At 36.6% G+C, this 27461-nt stretch overlaps 1 protein-coding gene across 35 annotated transcripts in view; it reads left to right on the top strand.

Moving 5' to 3' along the window:
• PTPRD (protein tyrosine phosphatase receptor type D) overlaps positions 1-27461 on the top strand; it is a 2185700-nt gene that overhangs the window by 644679 nt on the left and 1513560 nt on the right. For all 35 annotated transcript variants that reach the window (XM_049116106.1, XM_049116100.1, XM_049116099.1 and 32 more), the window contains one exon: positions 3580-3689. The gene's annotated coding sequence lies outside the window, so the exon portion shown is untranslated. The remainder of the gene's footprint in view (positions 1-3579; positions 3690-27461) is intronic.

The following is a 27461-nucleotide window of genomic DNA, read 5'->3' as shown; positions in this document are numbered from 1 at the left end:
AAATGCATTTATTTATTTTTTACTTCTGCACTTATAGGAATGTACCCTACTGAGTACCTCTTGGATACATTTATTTTTTTTTAATTAAAGATTTTATTTGTTTATTTATTCATGAGAGAGGCAGGGACACAGGCTGAGGGAGAAGCAGGCTCCCTGCAAGGAGCCCGATATGGGACTTGATCCCAGGACCCCAGGATCATGACCTGAGCCAAAGGAAGATGTTCAACTACTGAGCCACCCAGATGCCTCAACAAACTTTTTTTAATCTCAAGAATAATAAACATTTTGAAAAATAAAAACCTTGTAGTATAATTATATAATTAAATAATTGTAGGTATGTCAGAACAATAGAAAGACATGAAACTGACTACACGGAAGATGCCGTTCATTTACTAATATAAAAAACTCTCTAGTTACTTTCAGTGGCTTGGGGAGAAAGGCAAGGCCCATAATGGTGGGTAAAGAATGCAATCTTTTCTCTTTGTTTAATTGTGGTTGGGGTGGGGAATAATATACCTACTTTTTTTTGTATTTGTTGAAGGAAATTTGCAGGGATCCACAGATGCCAATATAGTTGGTCTTGTTGCAGATGACATTAGGATAGGATGGAGGAAAAGGTGATAGACTTTGTCCTATATACCATTCTGTGAGGCCTAGATTCATGCAAATGTATTACCTATTCACAAAACAGAATAAATACATGTATTTTAAATTGCAGGAAAAAACGGGGTAGTCAGTGAAGAAATGTTGATGATTCAACTTGTCTTATCACTTAAATGCATCAGATACTAAGAGGTGTTTGTATTCAGTTACCTAGTTAGATTATAAGTTACTAATTGCTTGAAATCAACCAGTACTGGTATTTCTGGCAGCCTTGAAATGAATGAGGTGAATTTTCCAGCAGGGCTGTCCCAGGAAGAATTTGCGGAGCAGCTCAGAGTTTCCCTTGGGACCTCTTCATTGGTTGTCTTAACTTTCCGTGATCATCTTACTCCCCACCACCTACCACATTACTGATTGATTTGCCCTTTGGACCAAGAGGAAAGAAACAAACCTTCTGACATTGTAACAGACTAACTCCAGTAATACACATTTATTCACTTAATGTTTATTGAATATCTACTAAGAACCTAGCAATGAACCACCATCTGAGGATACAGATCTGGCAGACATAACCTTTTCTTTAAGGAGCTCATAGTTAAGTAGGAAGATGGCATAGTCTAATCATTTTGCAGAATGATATGTGCAATGGAAAGGTGAAAAAGTGATGATCTCCTTTTTCTGAAACTGAAGAGAACCTTCAGATCATTTCATGAAGTTTAAAATATGAGTAGGGAATCCCTGGCAACAGGGGTTAGTGTGGGAGGGTGAAGAAAATAAAATCATTAAACAGAAGGAATAGCACTCATGAAAGATATGAAAATACACTATCCATTACAAGTGTTGAAGAGTTTAGTGTGGCTAGAATGTGTTTATGTTTGATTTCTATGCATTTTGAGAGGAATTACTACCACTGTGGCTAATACTAACTACTTAGTAGATATACATGTACTCGGTAATTTATGCCATTTAATTCTAACAATAAAACTCTGAAGTATGTTTTCTGAATCATATGGATAATGATGTCAAGAATTATAAAAGTTTATCTAGTAATACACATGGGTAAAGCCAGGAATCAAACCTACATCTGATTCCAAATCCCATGCTCTGAATTATGAATAGGTGTTTGCTGAATCTCTATTTCCTTTCAGATTCACTCTTACCTTTCTCCATCCTACTCTCTAACACTGGAAACTAGTCTGGATGGAGTTCATCAAGAGGCTCCGTGACCTTGGATGGCCATTGTGGTTTGTCCCATGGGTAGGATAGGTAGGAAACCAGAGAGAAGGGAGAAGATGAAAATGGTTTACCTCAGGCTCACTCACATCCTGTCATCTTGTGCTGCCTGGGACTCCCAAGCAAAGATGACTTTCTGCCCAGGGGACCCTCTCCATACATCCGACTCCTAGATGGTGGTAACTGCCCCCTGTCCTCATCCTGCCAGTCTCAGGGTGGCGCCTCCCCTTGTGGTTTCCTTACGTATAGCACACAGTTTTGTAATAGGTTCTTTATTAAACTCTTTTCAATTATTCTAATCTGAAAGTGCCATCTGTTTTCAGTTGGCACTCGACCGACATTTAAGGAGTTATTGTTATTATCTGAATGAGAGCTAATGAAAGCTTATTGTGGTAGTAGCAGAAGAAATAAAGGGAATAAAATGGATTCCAGAGTGAGATGAGAAAAATCTGAATTTTAAGAAGGCTACAGGGAAAGAACAATATTCAATCTTAAGATTTGACTTCTATTATGGAACTGAAATGGGTCTCTCTTGCACCTTTTATATTATACTGCATAGAAAAACTCTTAAATTTAATAGTAACATGAGACAAAAGAAGTAGTTCATAACTTGACACCAGAAAGGTTAGGGTTTGGGGAATAGATTTCACTGCTTGTGTTGAAGTATGTGGAGCCACATTATTCACTTAGAGAGGGTGGTGCCACATATCAAGTGGTGATTCAAACGAGTGATTAGTGCAAAGTGGTACAATAAGAGGTAAGAGATTACTCTGGCAGGGTCATCAAACACGAGGGTGTATCAACCTGGTTCTGAGGATGAAGGTAGGCAGTAAGCATCCGGAGGAAGGTCAGCAAATAACAGGATCCCCACCATGAGATTCAATTCAGTCAAATTCCAAGTGCTGGAGAAAGGGACAAAGGCAAAGGTAAAACAAGTGCTGCCTGGACAAACTGCAACAACTTAGGCATATTGTAGGATTTCTTATGTTTCCTTAAACCACCCAATTGTGAGGCAGACTGGAGTGAGGCTGAGAATGCTGAAGGTCAAGTGGCCACAATTGTGAGAAGAAAGACTATAACATCCCTTTCATACACAGGAAGCCCAGCCCTGAAGGTTTTCTTGGTTTTCTTGTTGTTGTTGTTATTGTTGTTGTTTTTTAGTCTATGATTCCATCATCTGGTCAAAAAGGTCTGTTTTCACCTAATGTTCCATAGTAGCAACACCCTGGTGCATGTGAGGAAGCATCTGTGTTCTTCATCAGTGTCTCACAAGTTGAAGAATATAAAGTAGTACAGGCATAAAGCTAGTGCATTACTAAATTGCTTCCTACTGAGATTTCTTCAGCTGGGGTTAAAAAAAATACAGGAAACAATATTTTCTGGGGGTTAAAGTATTTTGATTTATAGTTTCCAAGGATAATATATAGAAAATGGCTTCCTAAATTAACACATCAATTACTTAAACCAAATGGATAGGAATGATGGCACTGAAATAATAATCTTTTAGAAAAAACACTTTATAGGAGATAAAATATAGATGGTCCCTTTGACTTAAACAGCTGCTATATTAATCATTGTGGTATAAATTATAGAGGTAAAGAGTTTACGCTTCTTTCCTTTATGTTGAACATTCTGATAAATGGGTGTCTAATGTGACAAGGAAAGATAACATAATGAATATCTCACAATGCTTGAATGAACATTCAAAAAAAAAAAAATGACTGACATTGTATTTTGTTCTAGGTAGGAGTAAAGTGCCAGCAGTTCCTGGCCGGGTGATAGTCCAGCTGAGGGTGTCTGACTGACAGCATGTTGGCACCAGCATTGAAGGGAGTGATGGGCTTTGGCTCCAGGTGAGTACAGTTCTCCGAAATATAATGTGTGCATCTTTCTGACTCTTACCTACAGAACTCATCAGATAACTGATTTCTACCCTCTTGAAATACTGGGCTATTTCATTTCTTCAAAAATATTATAGTTGTAAAATTGTATCATACTTTAAAGTCAATGCATATAATGATTTCCTCTTTAAGTGGTCAAAGAGATAACTATGAATGAGTTTCTTTCTGAACTGGGTGTCAAAATGACTGAACTACAAGTAGAATGAAAGATGAAATTTCATAGAGTGTTTGGGGGTTAAGGAGGGAAGGCTATCCAGAAGTGACCAACGTGGAGCAAAGTTATCATTAAGCATTTCAGATTGACACATTGTTCTGTAGCCTTCTAAATGACAAGCATAGGAGGGCTGAGTTAGTCTTGAGGACCCCAAATGTTGTCACTTCCAAAGGCATGCAATTAGAGGCTATAGATAATTCTGTGACTCAAAAGGCTCCTTGACTTCTGGTTTCTAAATGACAAGAGATCTGAAGTAAGGGTCAGACATACCCATATTTTATTTTATTTTTTTTTAATTTTTATTTATTTATGATAGTCACAGAGAGAGAGAGAGAGGCAGAGACATAGGCAGAGGGAGAAGCAGGCTCCATGCACCTGGAGCCCGATGTGGGATTCGATCCCGGGTCTCCAGGATCGCGCCCTGGGCCAAAGGCAGGCGCCAAACCACTGCGCCACCCAGGGATCCCTTTTATTTTATTTTTTAAAGATTTATTTATTTATTCATGAGAGACACAGAGAGAGAGAGGTAGAGACATAGGCAGAGGGAGAAGCAGGCTTCTCGGAGGGAGCCCAGTGTGGGACTTGATCCCAGATCCTGGGATCATGCCCTGAGCCGAAGGCAGATGATCAACCACTGAGCCACCCAGGTGCCCCCATACCCATATTTTAATTGTGATTCTCCAAGGATGTACCTTCATGAATTCATAAGCCAAAATGTATGTATCACTTAGCTCAATATGAAACTTTTGAGGACTGAATATAATAACAGGCTATAGATTTAAGGAATGCAAGACAAATGTTACAGAACTTAATTTTTTTTTGACTTTGAAGACTTACATTCTAGGCCTATATAACATTTTATTTTAAGTCATATATAGTTTCTGCCTTTCATGGATTAAAATATTAATAAAGAAGACAAGCTAATTAAGGCTACAAGGGCAAGGACTATAAAAAAAGATATAAGGAGTATGCAATAAGTACTTAGTCTACTCATCAAATATGTAATAATCCCTCTTTTTGTCACAGCAATTCTATATCTAGTGACAATGTAAGAAAAAAATTAAGAATGTCTGAAAAAATAGAAGCAAAAATGTTTCTTACATTCAGTTTTAATAGCAATGAAAATGATAAACAACCCAAATACTTAATTGTACTGAACTTATAAAATAGATTTTTGTTCAAATAGTGAAATTATATAAACTATTAAAATGATTTAGACTACTTGTGACATGAAAGAAGGAATAGGAATATTTTTAAACTTATAAAAGCAAGTTAAAATGTCTTAAGATAATATTTGTGTGAAAAGGCAGAAGGAAAACCCTATATGATTATTTTATTTTTGTTTTTAACTTTTTTTTTTGATAATTTTATAGTGGATGTTTTTACTATAACCAGAAAAAAATACAACTTAACATTGAAAATTGAATCATTAATTTTTTCACAAGAAAACAGGATCATAGGGGCTCACTGGGTGGCTCAGCGGTTGAGTGCCTGCCTTCGGCCCATGGTGTGATCCTGGAGTCTGGATCCCACATCAGGGTCCCTGCATGAGCCTGCTTCTCCCTCTGCCTGTTTCTCTGCCTCTCTGTGTCTCTCATGAATAAATAAATCTTAAAAAAAAAAGAAAAGAAAAGAAAATAGGATCATAGAAGAATAAGGTCATGAAAAAATAGCATATCTTTACAGAGATTGAAAAATCAGGTTATAAAACAGAATTGAAGTAAAATCTTGTATTGGTGTAAAATGTGTATTTATATAGTTAACAAAGCAGAATTTAGGTAAAACCTTTCATTTGTATTTTTTTAACAAGAGCATATATATATATATTTTTAAAGAACATATACATATATGTTATGTATTTATAAAAACTAAACAACTTTTCTGTTTAAATGAAAGAGTTTGGGAGAGTCAAGATAATTCCTATTTAATAAATGTGTAAAGTCTAAAAGTTTGAAATTTGAGTAGAGCCTTGAAAGATTAAATATACAGAAATGTGCTTTTATTAGTATTAATAACAAAATATGACCTGTTGAAATGGATGAGTACATATTATGCTTACCTGTATTGCTCTACTTTTCATTTTGTAGAAAATTATAGCATAAGTGATGTACATTGAACGAATTTGAATATTGCTATTTGTTTCAAGATTAGAACAATAAATTTGATGTACTAAATGCCAACTTTTATTACACACTGACACTTTGTAAATACTATTGCATTTTTAACAAAAAATTATATCAGTGTGTAACTGATTAAAACATGAATATATTCACCAAATCTTTGAAAGTTAGTTATATTTCATTACCATAGTCTTCTGCAGTTCTCCTTTATCTGACTTCAGTGATGCATAAATAGATTGTATATTTATCTTTAAAAAAAAACAAAAGAAACAACTCTAATTTCTCATGTGAATATTTAAAAAATAAATTTTGTGAAGAATAGCAGTGGTGTCTCCTTTCACAGACTTCTCTGCACCTGTCTTCCACAGAGACTATGATTTCCAAGTCCATCCTTTGCCTCTTTATTCTCCCTGTATATTCTTCTTGGATGATCATATGGAGACCCATGGCTTTAATATTCCCAAATTAATAACTCTAAACCCACACTCCCATTGTCCTCTAGATTAATATACCAAACAAAGCAGAGGTATCATTCTCACCTAGGCTGTATTTCCTGCCTTTTTCCTTCAGATTCCTCTTTAATGTGATTTACTCTTTCTACTCTGTGTCAAATCTGAAGTAAAATCCTGCTTATAGGGGTCCCTGGGTGGCTTAGGTGCTTAAGTGACAGCTTTTGGCTCAGGTCATGATCCCTGAGTCTTGGGATCAAGCCCCGCATGAGGCTCCCTGCTCTGGAGGGAGCCTGCTTCTCTCTCCCTCTGCCTACATCTGCCCCTACTTGCTTGCTCACTCTCCGTCAAATAAATAAAAATTTTTAAAAAATCCTGCTTATAGGGAAAGATGTAGGAGGGGGTGCCTAACTTGACTGAATAGGCCTGAATTATCTTCAATGGACAGGAGAAAGAACAAGTGTGTTAATATCATTAACGTATTAATGATGTAATGATGATTAAAATTTTCTTGCTTTTTCCATTATCAGTGAGTTTACTCTTGCTAATCCTTCATCATTGTCTTATCAATGCTTCTCCCCACAACATGCACATTATAAAGCCATGAACTTACATTAAGTTGAAATGAGAAGAATGGCAGAAAAATGTGTACAATAGTAATTTGGAATTGTCAGCATGCCAACATAGGTGTGCAGGGTAGGGGTCAGATTTGTACTGGTTGACCTAGGCTCAAATATCTACTCTGCCATGAATGAGTTATGCAGCCCAGAGTCTACCATTCTCTTTAAGCCTCTGAGTTCTTAAATTATTTATTCTAAATTGTTCCAATTCTAAAAGTCAACTAATACAGTGTTTGTGGAAATAGTCTACAGATGTTTAAGTACTTTGTGGGTGTGAGCATCGATTGTTACCAACCATAGAGAACAGATAGAAGCAACTTACCAAAATACTCACATGTGTATATATGTATATATACAATGTGGATCCAATATAGAAAAACAGATTACTTTTAATGAAGTAGTAGAATTAGTTGTTTCTGCAATGAAATCTCAGCTTTTTGGTAAAATATCTTCAAGTAGATATTTGCAGAGAAACTTTTTTCCTTTTTCCTTTAATGTGTGTGGCCTACCCATCAAATCAGCATGGTTCAATAATTCAGGAGATGTTCTCTCTGCCCTTTGATCACAAAGGGAATTCAACTAGGGATAAAATCCAAGATAATGAGCTGGGCAACACAAAGCAACTTCCTCTTATGAAAACCACTCACAAAATACATGTGGTATGAAAATTAAAGACAGAATATTAAGATAGCATTGATTCATTGATCTGGAAATTATTTCCAACCATATAATATTAATAACACTTTATGACCTGAAATTTAAGGTGCAGTGGAAATCACACAAAAATTATTTAATATTGCCAACAACTGTAGTAATGTTGAACTTTAACAGTTAAAATTATGTTTGCTGAAGTACTGAGAATATTTTGCAAACTATAACATTAGAAATTCTCAGGAGGTGAGAATTTGGTCAGATGAATCTGTATTCATTAGACATTAAATAATATATGTCTAGAGTAAATCAAAATATATTTCACGTTCATTGCACTGAAACCACTTGGAGTTCCAAATAATGTATACTAAAATCTGAGAGACTTAGATCACCACAAACCAAAACTTTCAATTGGGATTTGTGTGTGTGTGTCCTTTATGAACATATCTCAAGAAAATGCAATGACCTGAAAATCAACCAGAGGGAAGAAAGAGAAGAAAGGAAGAAAGAAAGAAAGAAAGAAAGAAAGAAAGAAAGAAAGAAAGAAAGAAAGAAAGAAAGAAAGAAGAAAAAAAGAAAGAAAGGAAGAAAGAAAAAGAAAGAAAGAAAGAAGAAAAAGAAAGAAAGAAAGAAAGAAAGAAAGAAAGAAAGAAAGAAAGAAAGTCTCAAAATGATGGTTCTTAATAATTAGAAGTTGTAATTAGTAACAAATATTAAATATCCACAATATACATTATATTCCCCACAGGTCTAGGGAAATACAGATATTAAAGTATTTCTACCTTCAAGTAATGATTCTCTTTGGGAGGAAATAGGCTACTACTAAATAGCACTACTAAATAGTGTATTTAGGAAATACACTACTAAATAGCATGTCATTATGTAGATACATATCACACATACTTAGATAAGTATTAGTGTCAGATGCCAAGAGATAAGGAGAGATCAAGTGCAAGACAGCATTTGTCTTGTGTTTCAGCAACTGAGAGGATATCTTGAAGGAAATTGAACTTGATAATTTCAATGGATGATGGCAGGCTGGGATTGGCATTGTAGGAAGAGGGGACAATTTGTATGCAAACAATGAATTTGAATGTAGAAAAGACAAAGAAAAGGAGAGCTAGCAATTTTTCTTGTAATTAAAGGTAACAAGTAAAAGAAAAGGATAGAGATTAATTTTGGTGGTCTTTAATGTTAGCCCAAGGAGTATGTTCTTAATTTTGTATCCTCTTTCCAGTTATCTTTGGACTTTACATTCTGTTGGATCCTGATACCATTGCAAGTAAAAATGCTTGCAAAATCTTGTTCTAACTTCAAATGGAAATGCTTGACATCCTATACTTGTAGAATACATAATAGTTGTTACCAAACTGTGAAATTCAGAGCAGTGTGAGTTTTTAAGCAAAACTTACCTCCTAAAGCATATAAAATACAAAACTTAAAACTTTTTCTTACAACTTTTAAATACATTTAATTTCCAGAGAAAATATTATTGGTCTCAAGGTTACAAATCAACAGTACTTGGAATTATCAAAATTAATCTTGGTATATTACAAAAACTTTTACCATTTATACTAAACAGAAACTCAAGTTCATGATGACATGATGCTGAAAAGGTATAGGTTAAAATGCAAATTTTATGATACTGTATGATTCAGTAATCATTATCTTTTTTAAAGATTTATTCATATTGAAGGAGGGTAGGGGCAGTGGGAGAGGGAGAGAGGGTATCCCAGGTGGACTCCACGTGGAACCAGGCAAGTCTCAAACTCACAACCATGATCTCGCGACCTGAGCTGAAATCAGGAGCTAGACACTTCGTTGACTGAGCCATCCAGGAGCTCTGAAAGCATGTTCTTAAAAAAATGTGGTTAGTGTTGTCACCTGCTGGATATTTGTGGAATGGGGAAATGAGAACTGAAAAGAGAAAACACAATATTTCTATGTAATAATAAAAAAATTAAAATAATGCTTTTTTAAAAAAATAGTGTGAGGTGAAGCAGCTAACTTTCTGGTTGTTCAAAAGGTAAATTAATCTCCTTCAAGTACCCATTATATAATATAGAATCTCCTTCAGTGTTTTATACCAAATATGAGACTTCAAACACAAAAAACATCAGCAGTTCCCATAGAGCTATGACAGATGCTCTAGATTAGATTATTAAACTCAGACCTTAATAATAGTAGATGGTAAATATACAAAAATGCCTCTTAAGACAATTTTTAAAAATCTTAATGAAAATAACTTATGCACATTTTAAGTATCACTTGAGCAGTTGTTCTTTTATATGAAAGAACAAGTGATCTTTACATTAAATTTCTTATTATATCTTAGATAGAAGATGAAGTACTTTTTTCATTGTTATTGCAATATGCTATAACAGTTAAATACCACCATCTGGAGTACAGACCAGTAAATACCAGTTGCTGAAGCCAAAGATATTGCTACTCAGTACTGGGAATGTGGAAATTATTGTGAACGTATTAGACCTATGGAAATTGACATTTTATCATTAGTAGTGGAGATCATTAGCATCTACTCTGGGTGGGAGTTGACAGCAGGACTAGGATGTGCTTCAGTTTCAAATATATTTTTAACATTAGAAACAACTGGTTTTACAAAGGTTAGAGGAATCTATGGTGTTCCTACCCTTGTATGGAAAGCTACAAAACTCTAGCTTCACATTTCTCTCAGTGAATCTTAACTTTTTAAAGCAATTGTTTTAAGAGACACAAAAACTACAAAAGCATCTTCTGGGCTCTTTGAAATTAATACTGTTGGGAGATGGTTTTCCTTTCAAATGCATGTCATATGTAACACTGAACAAATATTTCTTTTTAAAAAAATGTTATAGAAAATATTTGGGCAGGGGCCCTCTCTGTATAATGATCAGTGTACTCTATTTTTAAAATAGTTGAAGCAGTTTTAGAGCACTACAAAGTGTTCTACTTCTTGGAATTGCTTTGATTCTTAAAAATAGAAACTCATGATCTAGCAATCAAATTGTATTATGAGACTTGCAAGAGCAACAGAATCACAACAGCCTGCTCCACATCTCTCTACGCAATAGTCACATTGAAGAGAGAACAAAGTTCAAGTGTCATCTGTTGGTAACCACCTTATTTTTAATTTAACATGTTTATATTATCTCAATTAATTTTCAACCTCATCTATTAACTTCTTACTATGATACTTACGTAGGATGAAGGACAGGCACACTAATCACAGGACTTCCTTTCCACTCTCTTCTCAATGCATTGATTCAACTTATTTTAGGGAAATCAACATGATGTTTAAATCATGATTATATATAAATGTTGCTTTCTAGGTTTTCAATTTTTTAGCAGAAATTAATTTCCATAGATTCTAGATTATTAATGACTATTTCAAATTTCAAATGCACAAAATGATGAAAATACTTGAGACCTGCATCATGTATGTTGTGCTCACACGCTTTTACCCTTCTGTCCACCCTTCTGCTCCCATCTATGTGCTGGCCCTCTGACTCTCCCTGCCTCTGCTTTTCTCCGTTGGATTTCTTGTTCCTGGGTTGCACTTCTTCCTCCTTCTCGATGATTGTGAAAGCACCAGTTCAATGCCACCTGATTCTCCTTTTACTTCTCTGTTCTGTTTCGTTTTGTGTTTTCTTCACAAGAACCTCTCAGGATTTTTGAAATTCATGACAATGTGCCTTGGAGTGGAACTAATTTCATGTTGAAAACTGATATTTTTTGTGCTAAAAGTTTGATTTCTTTAGTTTCATCTTAGCTGTTGTGGGTTTCTCTCTTTATTAGTTAGCTATTAGGCCTTCTGGATTATCTTTTCCTATCTTTTTAAAAAAATAAATTTTTCTTTCTCAGTTTTATTCTTTGGGAAATTTCCTTGACTTTATCTTGTACCTTTCTTGGATTAAAAAAAAAAAAAAAAAAAACTATTTTATTTAGAAAAAAAAAATGAAACCTAGACAACAGTTGCTGGCAGTGGGGCAGGGGAAGTACAAGGAATACCTCAGGGCCTTTTACCTAGACTATCTATAGTTCACATTTGTGTCTTGGCTTTCTTTCTCTATATACTTACACACACATGCTGTGTCAATCTATGTTTTGTTTTGTTTTGTTTTGTTTTTGTCCTTAGTCATTTAACAGTAGGTAGCATATATCATTGCCCTTCACCTCTGAATACTTCAGTTTCTGTTTCCTTAGAACAAGGGTATTCTTTTACATAATTAGAGTAATGTAATTAGCTTCAGTAAATGTAGCATTTATATAATACTTTGATATAGTCTTCTGCTGGCATTGAGATTTTATCAACTGAGCTGATATCTTCATAGTATGTTTTTCTTCCAGTGTGGGATACAGTAGAGAATAAAGTGTTGCATTTCCTTGTGTTAAAAAACAGAGGCATATTAAAATTTTGGAGTTTATGGGACACCTGGGTGGCTCAGCAGTCAAGCATCTGCCTTCAGCTCAGGGCATGATCCCAGAGTCGCAGGATCAAGTTGTACATTGGGCTCCTAGTGTGGAGCCTGCTTCTCCCTCTGCCTGTGTCTCTGTAGCTCTTTCTGTCTGTCATGAATCAATAAATAAAATCTATAAAAAAAATTTGGAGTTTATTTGAAGAAAAGTCTATTCAAATTGGGCAGCACTAAACACGAAGTGGTTAGGAACCCTGCACCAACAGGAGCTCAAGGATAGATATTTGCAGAGAAAAGGGGAAAAAAGCCAAGTAGGGATATTTTTGATGGCTATAGCTGAAAGCCTATTGACAGCCCATTGTACCTGATGTTCTGTTGGTGTTTAAGTTTTATTTACCATATTCCTAAGTTTTGATAACTTTTTTGATTATCTTAGAATGTTTTGTTTTATTATCATAGTACACATTCTTATTCTATATTATTGATTAGAGTAACTCCCCCCATCCCTGTTTGTTAACTCCCTATATTGTCTGTTTATTATCAGTCCTTTGTGGGTGTTAACATCTCACTGTAGGTCTCAGTAATGTGCAGTTTTCTTCAAATGACTGACCTTTTGTTCGCCATTCGTATAAAGTGCGGTCTTTGAGTAGGAGTTGAGGTAATATCATTTGGCTGCTTGTGTTCTGGAAACCAAGTAAGGGAGGTGGCTTACAGGTTCCTTGATTAAGTATTTCCATTTCAAATAACAGCTCTGTCCAAAGTCAAGCGTACCAGGTTTAATTTCTCCAGAGAACAGACTTAAAATTGGGAATTTGAGGGTAGAGGATGACAGGAAACAGAGAAGTAATTGCCTGTTGTGGGGGATGAGAGAGCAACCACTATAGAATTTCACCAATTGTCCCCTTTTTAGAACTGCATCTCACTCCTTTCCAAAGCACTCCATTATTCTGAAAGCTAGGCTCCTGGAAGGTTCTGTGGGTACGCTTGGCTGCTTCTTGCTGCGCTTCACGTTGTGGGCCTGTGGGCAGCACTTCCTCAGTCTACTACATCAATCATCATTTCACAATCTGCTCCCTACCTTCCACGATGTATTGAAATACAGTAGAGTGATGAAAGGTATGACTCTGAAACCAGACTGCCTGGGTTTGCTACTTGCTGAATATGTGATCCGCAAGTTGCCTGATGTTTCTACACCTCTATTTTCTCACCTGTAAACAGGAGATGATGATAGGGATGTTACGTAAGGTAGAAGATGAGTTAGAACAGTGTCTGTCTAAGGCAAGGCTGATCGCAGCTGACACTATTACTATCTTCTGTTCTGCTACTATCTCCATTTTTCTTCTAAGCTCCTATTTTTTGATCAGCCCATAGCGACTTTTAAAAAAAATAATAATTTTTGCTGTCTTTTGAGTTTTGGGGGAGATTAATAACTGAGGTTAATTCATCAGTTTTTGGTTTTATCTTAATAAGACTCTGCTTTATTTATGTATTTATTTATTTATTTATTTATTTATTTATTTATTTCTGAGGAATGAATTTTTTTTTGGTGATGACTAAGCTCTCTTAGCACACTCTTTCATTTTATCTTAAAAATTAGAATGACAGCTTTAAAAAAACACCCAGGTTAATTTCAGGATCTCATTTACCTATATGAAAATTACACATTCTCTTTTCTAAAATCTTCTATCACTGATTACTGTGATTTTGAGACATTGGTACTATCTGTATGAGAATTTATATACAGGATGATCTAAGGACACATTCCCAATTAATATTATAAAGCCTTATAAAAAGGCATTCTTATTTTACTTTGTATAACCTATTAAACAGGCAATAGAATCCTTATCTTCTGTGTGCTGATATTTATGTTATAGAAATTCAGTTATTTAAATATTTATAAAATGAGAGTTGAGAGCAGCACTTTTGAAAAGCAGTTAATAATGAACAGACATCAAGGGAGCTATATCATTATAACAGCAAAGTGCTTTGCAACTCCAATAACTTCAGTGGTGCAGAAGCAGGCCATCAAATTTAATTAAAAGCAGTCAAAAATAAACTGAGAAATTGAACTGTAAAAAGCTGTCCTTTGCCAGGAGCTGAAGGCAGAAAGAAAGCAAGGGAGAGCCTTGAAAGTAGTAATGAATTGATAAGCCTTACTGCCTGCAACTTGTAATGCACTCTGTCAGATTTTAGTTTCAGTTAAATGAGATTAATAGGGCAATCACTGATTCTCTATCTTAAATCCTTCTTCGTCATCCCCCCATTACAGGCTCCCATGATAGATGGAAGCCGAGTGGGTCAAAATTTTCATTCATTTCCCGGCTCAATCATTTTTTAAATAATGCTGGCATCTACATTTGCTGGACACCAGCATTCTCCGTGATATTTTAAAAGCAGAAATAAATTTAGTGACTGACAGGCTGCAGCCTTCATTTCCAAAGAGGTTTGATTCCTTTTTATTCAACAGAGCTAGAAATCCCCTGGAACGTAAGCGATTGACATCTCTTTCTACCACTAGGGGCTACCATGGTGAAGTGAATGATAAAGAGAAGATTACAAATTTATTGTTGCTTTAAACGCTCAGATTAATGTGAATGTGCAGAAACAGTACCACAAGGACGAAAACAATTTGCCCTCGATCATTTTATTTTTATAATAATGTTCTTTAATGAAGCTAAAGCCTTCCTGCTGTGACCTTATTATGTTTTTCAACATCAATGAGAAATAGATTCCTCCGAATTTTAAGAGGGCTCATGAAACAGCAGGGATATTGAAATAGAGGATCAATTACTTTTTTGCAGTAATTTTGAACTTGAAATGGCTATAGTACAGCCTCTGTAGACAAGAAACAAACCAGCTTATTGAAAAGCTGTGTGCAAATTATACAGATCACCAAACGCTGAAATAGGCAAACTGTTCCTTTCTACTACCTTTCAACATGATTACAGCACCGCTTTAAAGACCAAGCACTCAAGATTACATTGCAGAAGTGAACAAAAACTGAAACTAGAATTTGTCACCAATTAAGTATAAAATTTGAATTATATTTAAGAATCCTTCAGAAAATTGATTAACATTACTGTTTATGGGTTAAATCTTACTCATTTTAACCTGAAGAAAGGATCTTTGATTACCGTGGGAACTTAGGAACTTAGAGGTCCAGATGAGGATGGAAATAGACAAGAGTGTAGATCTTAAATATGTAACAGATTGTTGCATTTATGAAATACTGTATAATTTGTGAGGTGCTTCCATATTCATTATGCCATTCAATCCTGGCAGCAATCCTTATAAGTTCAAACAGGCGTTTTTTACCTTACAAAGGTGATAGTAAGGAAGCCTGAGGCCCAGACAGATTTAAAGATTAGCACCAGGTCATGGCACCTACCTTACTTGTGGCTGGCACCTGCACCTAGGTGGTGGCCCATAGTCTCTCTTTTTAGTTTTTGCAAGAACTCTCAACTTTGAAAATGCAAATCATTTAGCTGTAATAAAGTCAGTGTTACCAGAGTATATAATTTCCATTTCCATCTGCTGCATTCAGGCAGGAACTTCTCATTTGTGCTGATATGGGAATCGCATGGATCAATGGGCCTTTAGAGAATGGAAGTGCTAAGTGCACTTTATCTGAATAACTGTCCTGCAGCACAAGCAAGACTCCATAGCAGTCAACAGGATAGGAGCCGATGGCTGGCTGGTAAGGCAGCTGAGACTCTTCTTAAGAAAAGGGCACCTGAGTTGAAAGCCACATTTATTCCTGGACAAGGACTTTCCTACCTGAAGGGAGATTGGGACAGGGCTTGGGCAAGACTCTCAATCACTCTGGTCAATGAGATTGACTTAGAGAGATTGAAGGTCAAGGTGATAAAGTCCTGAAGCTATTTAGAAGGAAGAGAAATGAACTTTCAAGATTGAGATCATGAGAAAATGTAAGAAGTCCAAATAAGGAGATTGGAGAAGTAAGAAAAAGGTGCTATCAGTGTGAGGAGCAAAATACTGAGTAGTTAAGAGGAAAAAAAAGCTAAAATTCAAAGACACTTGTTCATATTTTATATTTTTATATATCAAATGCAGTCATTGAGTTGGATATTTTAGCTTTCTTAAATGCTGGTTTTAATTGCATCATATGAGTTAATAAAAACCTGCCAGATAACTTCTACCCCTCAACATTAAGAATGGGATCAATAAGTATGGTAATAAAAATGGCATTCTTTTCTAAAAACTCTACATGTATTATATTGTAAACACTGAAATATATTAATGATTACTGTTATTTTAAATATCAAGGGGCACCTGGGTGGCTCATTTGGTTAAGAATGGGACTCTTGGTTTCAGGCTTGGGTCATGATCTCTTGGGTCATGAGGTCAAGTCCCTTGCCAGTTTCCTACACTCAGTAAGTAGTTGACTTGAAGAATCTCTTCTGTACCTCCCCCCAAATAAATAAGTAAATCTTCAAAATAAAGAAATATCAAAATAACACTATACAGCAAGTTAGCTTGCCTAATTAAAAACTGTGAAACTAGGCGCATGTAGGTGGCTCAGTCAGTTGATAATCTGACTCTTGATCTCAGTTTAGGTCTTGATCTCAGTGTCCTGAGTTCAAGCCAATTTTGGGCTCTATGCTGGGTGTGGAGCCTACTTCAAAAAACAAAACAAAACTGTGAAACTATTAAGTGGCAAAGTCAGGAACTTTCAGCTCTATATCTTTCTCCCTTACCACTTCTCATTTTTCCCTTACCATTTTTTCAAGCCATTCCCTAAAAGAAAATAATAATGAATCTCCCTATTTGAACAGTTTTATTTATTTGAATTTTATTTTATTGTTTTAATTATTTTTTAATTTTTTATTTGACAGTTTTGCTTGAGGATTGAGACTTTTTTTTTTTTTATTGGAATGCAATTTGCCAAGATAATGTTTGTCCTTCTCTGATTGACTTACTTCACTCAGCATAATACCCTCCAGTTCCATCCACGTTGAAGCAGATGGTGGGTATTTGTCATTTCTAATAGCTGAGTAATATTCCATTGTATACATAAACCACATCTTCTTTATCCATTTATCTTTCGATGGACACCGAGGCTCCTTCCATAGTTTAGCTATTGTGGACATTGCTGCTATACACATTGGGGTGCAGGTGTCCCAGCCTTTCACTGTATCTGTATCTTGGAAGTAAATCCCCAGCAGTGCAATTGCTGGGTCATAGGGCAGTTCTGTTTTTATTTCATTTTTTTAAAGATTTTATTTATTTATTCATGAGAGACACAGAGAGAGAGAGAGAGACAAGGCAGAGGGGGAAGCAGGCTCCATGCATAGAGCACGACGTGGGACTCCATCCCAGGTCTCCAGGACCGGGCCCTGGTCTGAAGGCAGCGCTAAACCACTGAGCCACTCGGGCTGCCCCAGTTCTATTTTTAACTCTTTGAGGAACCTCCACACAGTTTTACAGAGTGGACGTACCAGTTCACATTCCCTGCAACAGTGCAAGAGGGTCCCCCATTCTCCACATCCTCTCCAACACTTGTTGTTTCCTGTCTTGTTAATTTTCCCCATTCTCACTGGTGTGAGGTGGTATCTCATTGTGGTTTTGATTTGGATTTCCCTGATGGCAAGGGATGTGGAACATTTTCTCATGTGTTTGTTGGCCATGTGGATATCTTCTTTGGTGAAACCTCTGTTTATGTCTTTTGCCCACTTCATGGTTGGATTGTTTGTTTCTTTGCTGTTGAGTTTAATAAGTGCTTTATAGATCTTAGTGCTTTATACCCCTTTATCTGATAGGTCATTTGCAAATATCTTCTCCCATTCTGTAGGTTGTCTTTTAGTTTTGTTGACTGTTTGCTTTGCTGTGCAAAAGCTTCTTATCTTGATGAAGTCCCAATAGTTCCTTTTTGCTTTTGTTTCTTTTGCCTTCCTGGATGTATCTTGCAAGAAGTTACTGTGGCTGAGTTCAAAAAGGGTGTTGCCTGTGTTCTCCTCTGGATTTTGATGGAATCTTGTCTCACATTTAGATCTTTCATCCATTTTGAGTTTATCTTTGTGTATGGTGAAAGAGAGTGGTCTAGTTTCATTCTTCTGCATGTGGATGTCCAATTTTCCCAACACCATTTATTAAAGATACTGTCCTTTTTCCAGTGGTTAGTCTTTTCCTGCTTTGTTGAATGGTAGTTGACCATAGAGTTGAGGGCCCATTTCTTGGTTCTCTATTCTGTCCCATTGATCTATGTTTTTGTGCCAGTATCACACTGTCTTGATGACCACAGCTTTGTAGTACAACCTGAAATCTGGCATTGTGATGCCCCCAGATATGGTTTTCTTTTTTAAAATTCCCCTGGCTATTCAGGGTCTTTTCTGATTCCACACAAATCTTTTTTTCTTTTTAATATTTATTTATTTATTTATTTATTTATTTATTTATTTATTTATCTATCTATCTATCTATCTATCTATTTATGAGAGACACAGAGAGAGAGAGAGAGAGAGAGACAAAGACACAGGTGGAGGGAGAAGCAGGCTCCCCACAGGGAGCCGGATGTGGGACTCGATCTCGGGTCTCCAGGATCACGCCCTGGGCAGAAGGCAGCGTTAAACCACCAAGCCAACTGGGCTGCCCAATTCCACACAAATCTTAAGATGATTTGTTCCAACTCTCTGAAGAAAGTCCATGGTATTTTGATAGGGATGGCATTAAATGTGTAAATTGCCCTGGGGAGCATTGACATTTTCACAATGTTAATTCTTCCAATCCATGAGCATGGAATATTTTTCCATCTCTTTGTGTCTTCCTCAATTTCTTTCAGAAGTGTTCTGTGGTTTTTAGGGTATAGATCCTTTACCTCTTTGGTTAGGTTTATTCCTAGGTATCTTATGCTTTGGGTGTAATTGTAAATGGGATTGACTCCTTAATTTCTCTTTCTTCAGTCTCATTGTTAGTGTATAGAAATGCCACTGACTTCTGGGCATTGATTTTGTATCCTGCCATGCTACCAAATTGCTGTATGAGTTCTAGCAACTTGGGGTGGAGTCTTTGGGTTTTCTATGTAGAGTATCATGTCATCGATGAAGAGGGAGAGTTTGACTTCTTCTTTGCCAATTTGAATGCCTTTAATGTCTTTTTGTTGTCTGATTGCTGAGGCTAGGACTTCCAGTACTATGTTGAATAGCAGTGGTGAGAGTGGACATCCCTGTCTTGTTCCTGATCTTAGGGGAAAGGCTCCCAGTGTTTTCCCATTGTGAATAATATTTGCTGTAGGCTTTTTGTAGATGGCTTTTAAGATGCTGAGGTATGTTCCCTCTATCCCTACACTCTTAAGAGTTTTGATCAGGAATGGATGCTGTATTTTGTCAAATGCTTTCTCTGCATCTATTGAGAGGATCATATGGTTCTTGTTTTTTTTCTTGTTGATATGATCTATCACATTGATTGCTTTACGAGTGTTGAACCAGCCTTGCATCCCAGGGATAAATCCCATTTAGTCATGGTGAATAATCTTAATTTACTGTTGAATCCTATTGGTTAGTATCTTGTTGAGAATTTTTGCATCTATGTTCATCAGGGATATTTGTCTATAATTATCTTTTTTGGTGGGGTCTTTGTCTGGTTTTGGAATTAAAGTATGCTGGTCTCATAAACGAGTTTGGGAGTATTCTGTCCCTTTCTATCTTTTGGAACAGCTTTAGTCTAATAGGTATTGTTTCTTCTTTAAACGTTTGATAGAATTCCCCTGGGAAGCCATCTGTCCCTGGACTTTTGTGTCTTGGGAGGATTTTGGTGACTGCTTCAATTTCCTTCCTGGTTATCAGCCTATTCAGGTTTTCTATTTCTTCCTGTTCCAGTTTGGGTAGTTTGTGGTTTTCCAGAAATGTGTCCATTTCTTTTAGATTGCCTAATTTATTGGCGTATAGCCATATAATATATATATATATATTATATATATACAATATATATTATAATATGTTTTTAAAATCGTTTGTATTTCCTTGGTATTGATAGTGATCTATTCTTTTTCATTCGTGATTTTATTAGAGTATTCTCTCTTTTGTTTTTAATAAGGCTGGCTAATGGTTTATCTATCTTATTAATTCTTTCAAATAACCAACTCTTGGTTAAGTTGGTCTGTTCTACAGTTCTTCTGGTCTCTATTTCATTGAGTTCTGCTCAGATCTTTATTAACTCTCTTCTTCTGCTAGGTGTAGGTTTTATTTGCTGTTCTTTCTCCAGTTCCTTTAGGTGTGAGGTTAGCTTGTGTATCGGAATTTTTTCCAGTTTTTTTTTGTGGGAGGCTTGTATTGTGATGTATTTCCCTCTCAGGACTGCTTTTGCTGTATCCCAACAATTTTGAACAGTTATATCTTCATTCTCATTAGTTTCATGAATCTTTTTAATTCTTCTCTAATTTCCTGGTTGACCCTTTCATCTTTTAGCAGGATGGTCTTTAACCTCCACGTGTTTGAATTTCTTCCAAATTTCTTCATGTGATTGAGTTCTAGTTTCAAAGCATTATGGTCTGAAAATATGCAGGGGACAATCCCAATCTTTTGGTATCAGTTAAGACTTGATTTGTGGGCAACCCGGGTGGCTCAGCAGTTTAGCACCGTCTTTGGCCCACGGTGTGATCTTGGAGTCCCAGGATCAAGTCCCACGATCCAGTCCCACGGGCTCCCTTCATGGAGGCTGCTTTCCTTCTGCCTGTGTCTCTGTCTTTCATGAATAAATAAATAAAATCTTAAAAAAAAAAATAAAAGACCTGATTTGTGACCCAGTATGTGGTCTATTCTGGAGAAAGTTCCATGTGCACTTGAGAAGAATGTGTATTCAGCTGTGTTTGGATGTAAAATTCTGTAAATATCTGTGAAATTGTCTGGTCCAGTGTATCATTTAAAGCTCTTGTTTCTTTAGAGATGTTTTGCTTAGTAAATCTGTCATTTTCAGAAAGTGCCGTGTTGAAGTCTCCTATTATAAATGTTGTATTATCTAAGTATGTCTTAACTTTGGTTATTAATTGATTGATATACTTGGCAGCTCCTACATTAGGGGCATAAATATTCATGATTGTTAGGTCCTCTTGTTGGATAGATCCTTTAAGTATGATATAGTGTCCCTCTTCATCTCTTACTACAGTCTTTGGGATAAACTTTAATTTATCTGATATGAGGATTGACCCCTGCTTTCTTTTGAGGACGATTTGAATGGTAAATTGTTCTCTAACCTTTTATTTTCAGGTTGTAGGTGTCCTTAGGTCTAAAATGAGTCTCTTGTAGAGAGCAAATAGATGGGTCTTGCTTTTTTTTTATAAAATCTGAAACCTTGTATCTTTTGATGGGATCATTAAGCCCATTCACGTTCAGAGTTACTATTTACAGATATGAATTTAGTGTCATCATAATACCTATTCAGTCCCTGTTTTGTGGATTATTTCTTCTGACTTCCTCTTTCTTTTACAGAGCCCCCTTTAATATTTCTTTCAGAGCTGGTTTGGTGGTCACATATTCTTTCAGTTTCTGCCTATCTTGGAAGCTCTTTCTCTCTCCTATTCTGAATGAGAGTCTTGCTGGATAGAGTATTCTTGACTGTATGTTCTTCTCATTTAGGACCCTGAATATATCCTGCCAGCCCTTTCTGACCTGCCAGGTCTCTGTGGAGAGGTCTGCTGTTACTCTAACATTTCCCCCCATATAAGTTAGGGATCTCTTGTCTCTTGCTGCTTTAAGGATTTTCTCTTTATCTTTGTAATTTGCAAGTTTCACTATTAAATGTCAGGCGTTGAGCTGTTTTTATTGATTTTAGTGGGGGATCTCTCTATCTCCTGGATCTGAATGTCTGTTTCCTTCCCCAAGTAAAGGAAGTTCTCAGCTATGATTTGTTCAAAAACACTTTCTGGTCCTCTGTCCCTTTCAGAGCCCTCTGGAACCCCAATTAAATGTAGATTTTTCCTTCTGAGGCTGTCATTTATTTATGGGCTCCGGGGCCTGCGCTGCTGGGGTCGCTCCCGGGGCCGCGGCTCCCGAAGGCAGCAGGGCGCAGCCCCCTCCGCCCGGAGCCCCCGCCCGGAGCCCCCGCCCGCCCGGCTGCTCCCCGAGGCCCCGCCGGGCGCTCCAGCCCTTTCCCGCGCTCGGCCCGCGGGGTGTGGGGCGCCCTGCCCCGGGCGCACGTCCTGCCAGTGACCCCGGGAGGCTGGAGGCCCCACGGCCCCTCCGCGGCTCCGCCCGGGCTCCCCGCTCAGCGCCTTTCCCTCGGGAAGAATCCGGGGCGGATGTGAAGTTCCCGCTGCCCCGGGCGGGGCCTCCCTGTGCCGAGGCTTTCACCCCGGCCTCGGCCGGCTCCCCGGGGCCTCCCCCACTGGATTCTTTCTTATTTCATTGTGTCCACACCTCCCTACCTTGCTAGAGGCGAAAACCCTTCCCTCTGTAGCGCTCCAGCTGTTCTCTCTTTAAGTCTCAGGTCAGATTCGTAGGTGTTCAGGATGGTTTGAAAGTCATTCATTTCGGGAATATAAATAATAGTGAAAGGGAATATAAGGGAAGGGAGAAGAAATGTGTGGGAAATATCAGAAAGGGAGGCAGAACATAAAGACTGCTAACTCTGGGAAACGAACTAGGGGTGGTGGAAGGGGAGGAGGGCGGGGGGTGGGGGTGACTGGGTGATGGGCACTGAGGGGGGCACTTGACGGGATGAGCACTGGGTGTTACTCTGTATGTTGGCAAATTGAACACCAATAAAAAATAAATTTATTATAAAAAAAAAGAAAGGAAGTTATCTAGGTAAGTTGGTGGGACAGGTGACTTGGGGACCCTACTCTTCCGCCATCTTGCCCCGCCCCACCTTATATGAATTATAAAAAATAACATTTGTCAAGCTCACAAATTTATTCGAATTTCCAACTAAAATGATATTAATTGAATATTCCCAGAATATATTGGTTTGAGACAAAGCCCATTTTGCTGTTTGAGATAATGTGAAGAAAACAAAATTTACATTTTTATATTAAGGTTATTTCCATGTGAAATACAAAAATATATCCAATAGCACTCTAACCTTATGTAAGAATGGCTGCCATGATGTACAGAGATATAGTACAAAAGGCTTTAATGCACATGTTTAAGCACGGACTTCACTTCCAATCACCTATTGGAATGTTGTTTTGAGCTTAATAGAATCGGTTATAAACCATCCTATTGAGAACTTCGTCTATGTCAACTATGTGTCTGTGTGTATGCATGCATACAGTTGATTTGTATTCTATATTTGTGATTTCTCCCACTTACTAAAATGTATTGGTGACCCTAAAATCCATGCTCATGGAACTTCCATGGTCATTCACAGACGTGCACAGAACAGTGAAAATCTGCGTCACTCTGCACACTTTCCCACCTAACGTGGAACAGGTGATGCCCTGCTCTTTTGCTTTTAGTCATACAAATATCCATTTTGTGTTCTACCTTGTGCTATGTTTCTTCTTTGTTGAAATTGATGGTGTCTTCACTGTTCCAAAATAGTCCCCAAGCGTAGTGTTGAGGTTTCATCAGTATTTCTAAGTGCAAGATAACTGAGATTGGCTTTGTGGAGAAGGTACATGTGAATAATAAGCTACCTTCAGGCATGAATTGGAGTGCTGCCAGCTATCTATTCAGTGTTAGTGCATTGCATTAACAATATATATTAAATAAAGTATCTTTAAACAAAAATACACTTATGGTTGAAAATTTTGTAACTGAAGCTGGCAGGAACCCAACCCTATATTTGCCCTAGGAGCAATGCTTCAGTTCTCACCAAATTATTACTCCGTGTGAATTCAGAGAACCTAACTCCTGTGAAAAACAATTGTATATTTTATCTCCCTCCCAGCCAAAACATAATATCTCATTCTGATCCTTTCCAGTTCATGTATCTTTCTAACGTTCTTCTAAATTACTTCTGTCATCCTGTATAGACGGACACTATTCACTCTATAGAATCTCTTGTAAATCTTAAATTTACTTAAAATTGATGATATGGTCTTCAAAATATTACCATTTAATTATATAATAGCTCTGATATCTGTGAAGCAAGAATTGTGAGTGGCCAAATGAAAGTCTCACAAAACTAACTTCTGGATGTATGATCAACATTTTGAAATTAAGAAGAAAGGAGGAGGTGAAGGAGGAAAAGTAATTGTTAGATAAGACAGAGAAAAAATGACAGTGAATGAAATCCAAGGTGTGTGTATAGAAGTTGGCCCCAGAAAGATAGAAGGTATTTCTCTGTAGACAGAAAAGGAGAGAGAAAAATGAAGGAAGGGATAGGAAATGATAAGGAAAACAAACAAAACCTTGAGAGTTGAAAGCCTACAGGTGGTTAGATTTAATGGTTTCTAATTTTCAAAAATAAAAGATTGGCAGAGTCCTCTGCAGAAGGGTTACTTGTTGGACACCCTACTATATAAAGCCTTGCCTGTAACTGGAAACACAGCGCAGGTGAATTAAACACATTGCATACCCTTGTGAGACTATGATCTCAGGGGAGAGCAAAGAAATTATACAAACACTGTATCACATTACACATTAGACTATATGCCTGAGAAAATATAAATAAAAGTCTATAAGACTTTTCTGAAAATAAAAGGAAATGTTTTCTTTTTATAGTTCCGGAGCTCATAAGTGAGTTCTCCTTAAAAAGCACGTAAAGTGTATTTTCAGAAAGCTAACTCCTTGTGATTGCTTATTATATATCTTGAAAATAGAGAACAGTAAAATGTGCATCTTTCATATTATTATTATATTATTTGTAAATGTTCTGTAATTATAAAAAGTTGATGGATTTTGTGGATTGTAATGAGATGGGGAAAAAAGCATTGAGCTATTTGGAAATTACATAGAAAAGCATGTGAGTGGGACCCCTGGGTGGCTCAGCAGTTGAGCATCTGTCTTGGCTTAGGGCGTGATCTCGGATCTGGGGATCGAGTCCCGTATCGGGCTCCTCACAGGGAGTCTGCTTCTCCCTCTGCCTATGTCTCTGCCTCTCTCTGTGTGTCTCTCATGAATAAATAATTAAAAACCTTCAATAAAAAAAAGGAAAGCATGTGGGCTGCCAAGATTGTTTTTCCCTCTTATAGAGTCTATTCTTTGACTCAGTATAGTGTATTTTATCTAAACATATGTATTTACAAATTAAACCTCCTGAAATTATTTCAAAAAAATGTATTTAAAAGGAATATGTTGTATTACTAGTTTTATTAACTCTCCTTTTAAATATATCATTTTGGAAAAAACGGAAAGTACAAATAGGTGATAACAAATATAAAAATACTTCTAAAAAATACTTCTAGTACTTAGCTATAAATAACAGATTACATTTGGATGTTTTCTGTGTGTGTGTGTGTGTGTGTGTGTGTGTATGTTTCCTATCATCATCCATTATCCTTGCATTTAATATTTTTGGGAAGCTTACTCAGCATTACTTCACTTAATTGTTTAATTTCCCCCACTTTATAGAGATTAAAAATGAAACTTGAAAAGGCTAGATAATTTGTTTAAGGCCCTGTGACTATCACTGTGGCATCGCTGAGATTTAAACCTCAGGCTACCTTTAATAAAATCTTTGGGGAAAAAAAAGTGGGGAAACCTGTGTGTCTCAGTCGGTTAAACATCTTCCTCCAGCTCAGGTCAAGATCCCAGGGTCCTGGGATGGAGCCCCACATCCAGCACCCTGCTCAGTGAGGAGCCTGCTCCTCCCTCTCCCTTTGCAGCTACCCACTACTTGTGCTTTTTTGTACTCTCTCTCTCTCTGTCAAATAAAATCTTTAAAAACAAACAAACAAACAAACAAACAAACAAATAAATAAACCGCAGACTACTTGAAACCCATTATCTTAATACAACCTACACTGCCATACTGTATCGTTAGTTCTTTTCAGCGATAGTGTATTGTGAACATATTTTTATCTTCTACAATTTATAAAATCCACTGTTCTTAGCAATTTTATAAAAATCTGTTGTATCAATTCACTGAATTTTGTCTTCTTTTTTAAATTTAAATTCCAGTAGTTAACATACACTGTAATATTACTTTTAGATATACAACATAGTTATTCAAAGCTTTCATACAACACCCAGGGCTCATCATAAAAAGAGTATTCTTTAAATTTTAAAGAAGTCCCTGTTATTGAATATTTTTGTTGTTTTTAATTTTTCTGTATTAGAAACAGTGTTCTAATAAATGTGCACAAACACCTTGTTAACTTGTCCCCTTATTTACTCAGGATAAATCCCAGGAAGTAGAAGTGCGATTACTAGCTGAAAGTCTACATACCTTTGACCCTGTAAAATTGCCTCCAGGCAACCATGCTGGTTTATAGTACAACTAAAAGTCCATAGAAGTGTACCTCTCCCCACACCCTTGCCAGGTCTGGGCATAATAGGTTTCTTTCAAATCTCCATCAATTATATACAATTGCATCTTAAAAATCATTTTAATCTGTGTAACTCTAAAATATCAAGTGCTTTCAGAGAAGTTATACAGGTCGAGGGAAGAATTCCTGGAAATACTATTCCAGAATGAGACTTACCATTTTGTAGAGATTGATTTTTCACCAGCATGGTAATAAATCCAAGCATTTCAGAATAAATCATTTTTATTTCCACTTGTTTTTAAGTTCCCACTAACAACACTGCATGACTCTGGCTTGTTAAATGAATATCCGTTCTCTTAATTTAAAGTTAAGAAAGTGAGATTGACTGATTCAATTAAAAGACATCAAACATTGCCGATGATTTATTATTCCATAAGATTTATCATTTTAATTTTCACTTTGATAATGTCTTTTCAATGCCATAGTATAGGAGTATTAAAAACATTTGGAATTGACTTACATTCTAAAATAAATTGAACTGTTGCAGTAATATTCTGAATCTGCAAACAGAGTAAAAGAAAAGAATTAATGAACTAGTTAGGATTACTGAATGAAAAAGGACTGGATCAACCGTGGCTGCCAATGAATATGTATTTCCAAGAGGAATAATACAGAAGGTATTACTTCTCATGTTTGCATAGTCTTGGTAATCGTAATGTTGTTACTTGCCATTATTGGGAAAGTCTGTTCTCTTCTATCTAATTTGTAATATTAGTCAAATGTTGCTTTCATTATTTGGACTATATATGATTGATATGCTGGGCATAATTAGGACAACTGTTTTTAACTCCATTCCTTTTTAGGCAGAGAGATATATGTAATATAGACTGACAACAATTTGAACTAAGAACCAAACTGTCCCAGAAATA

This window comes from Canis lupus, chromosome 11 (assembly GCF_003254725.2).
Source record: "Canis lupus dingo isolate Sandy chromosome 11, ASM325472v2, whole genome shotgun sequence".
NCBI lineage: Eukaryota > Metazoa > Chordata > Mammalia > Carnivora > Canidae > Canis > Canis lupus.
The sequence above is the reverse complement of the archived record's forward strand: the minus strand, read 5'-3'. Positions and strand labels throughout refer to the sequence as shown.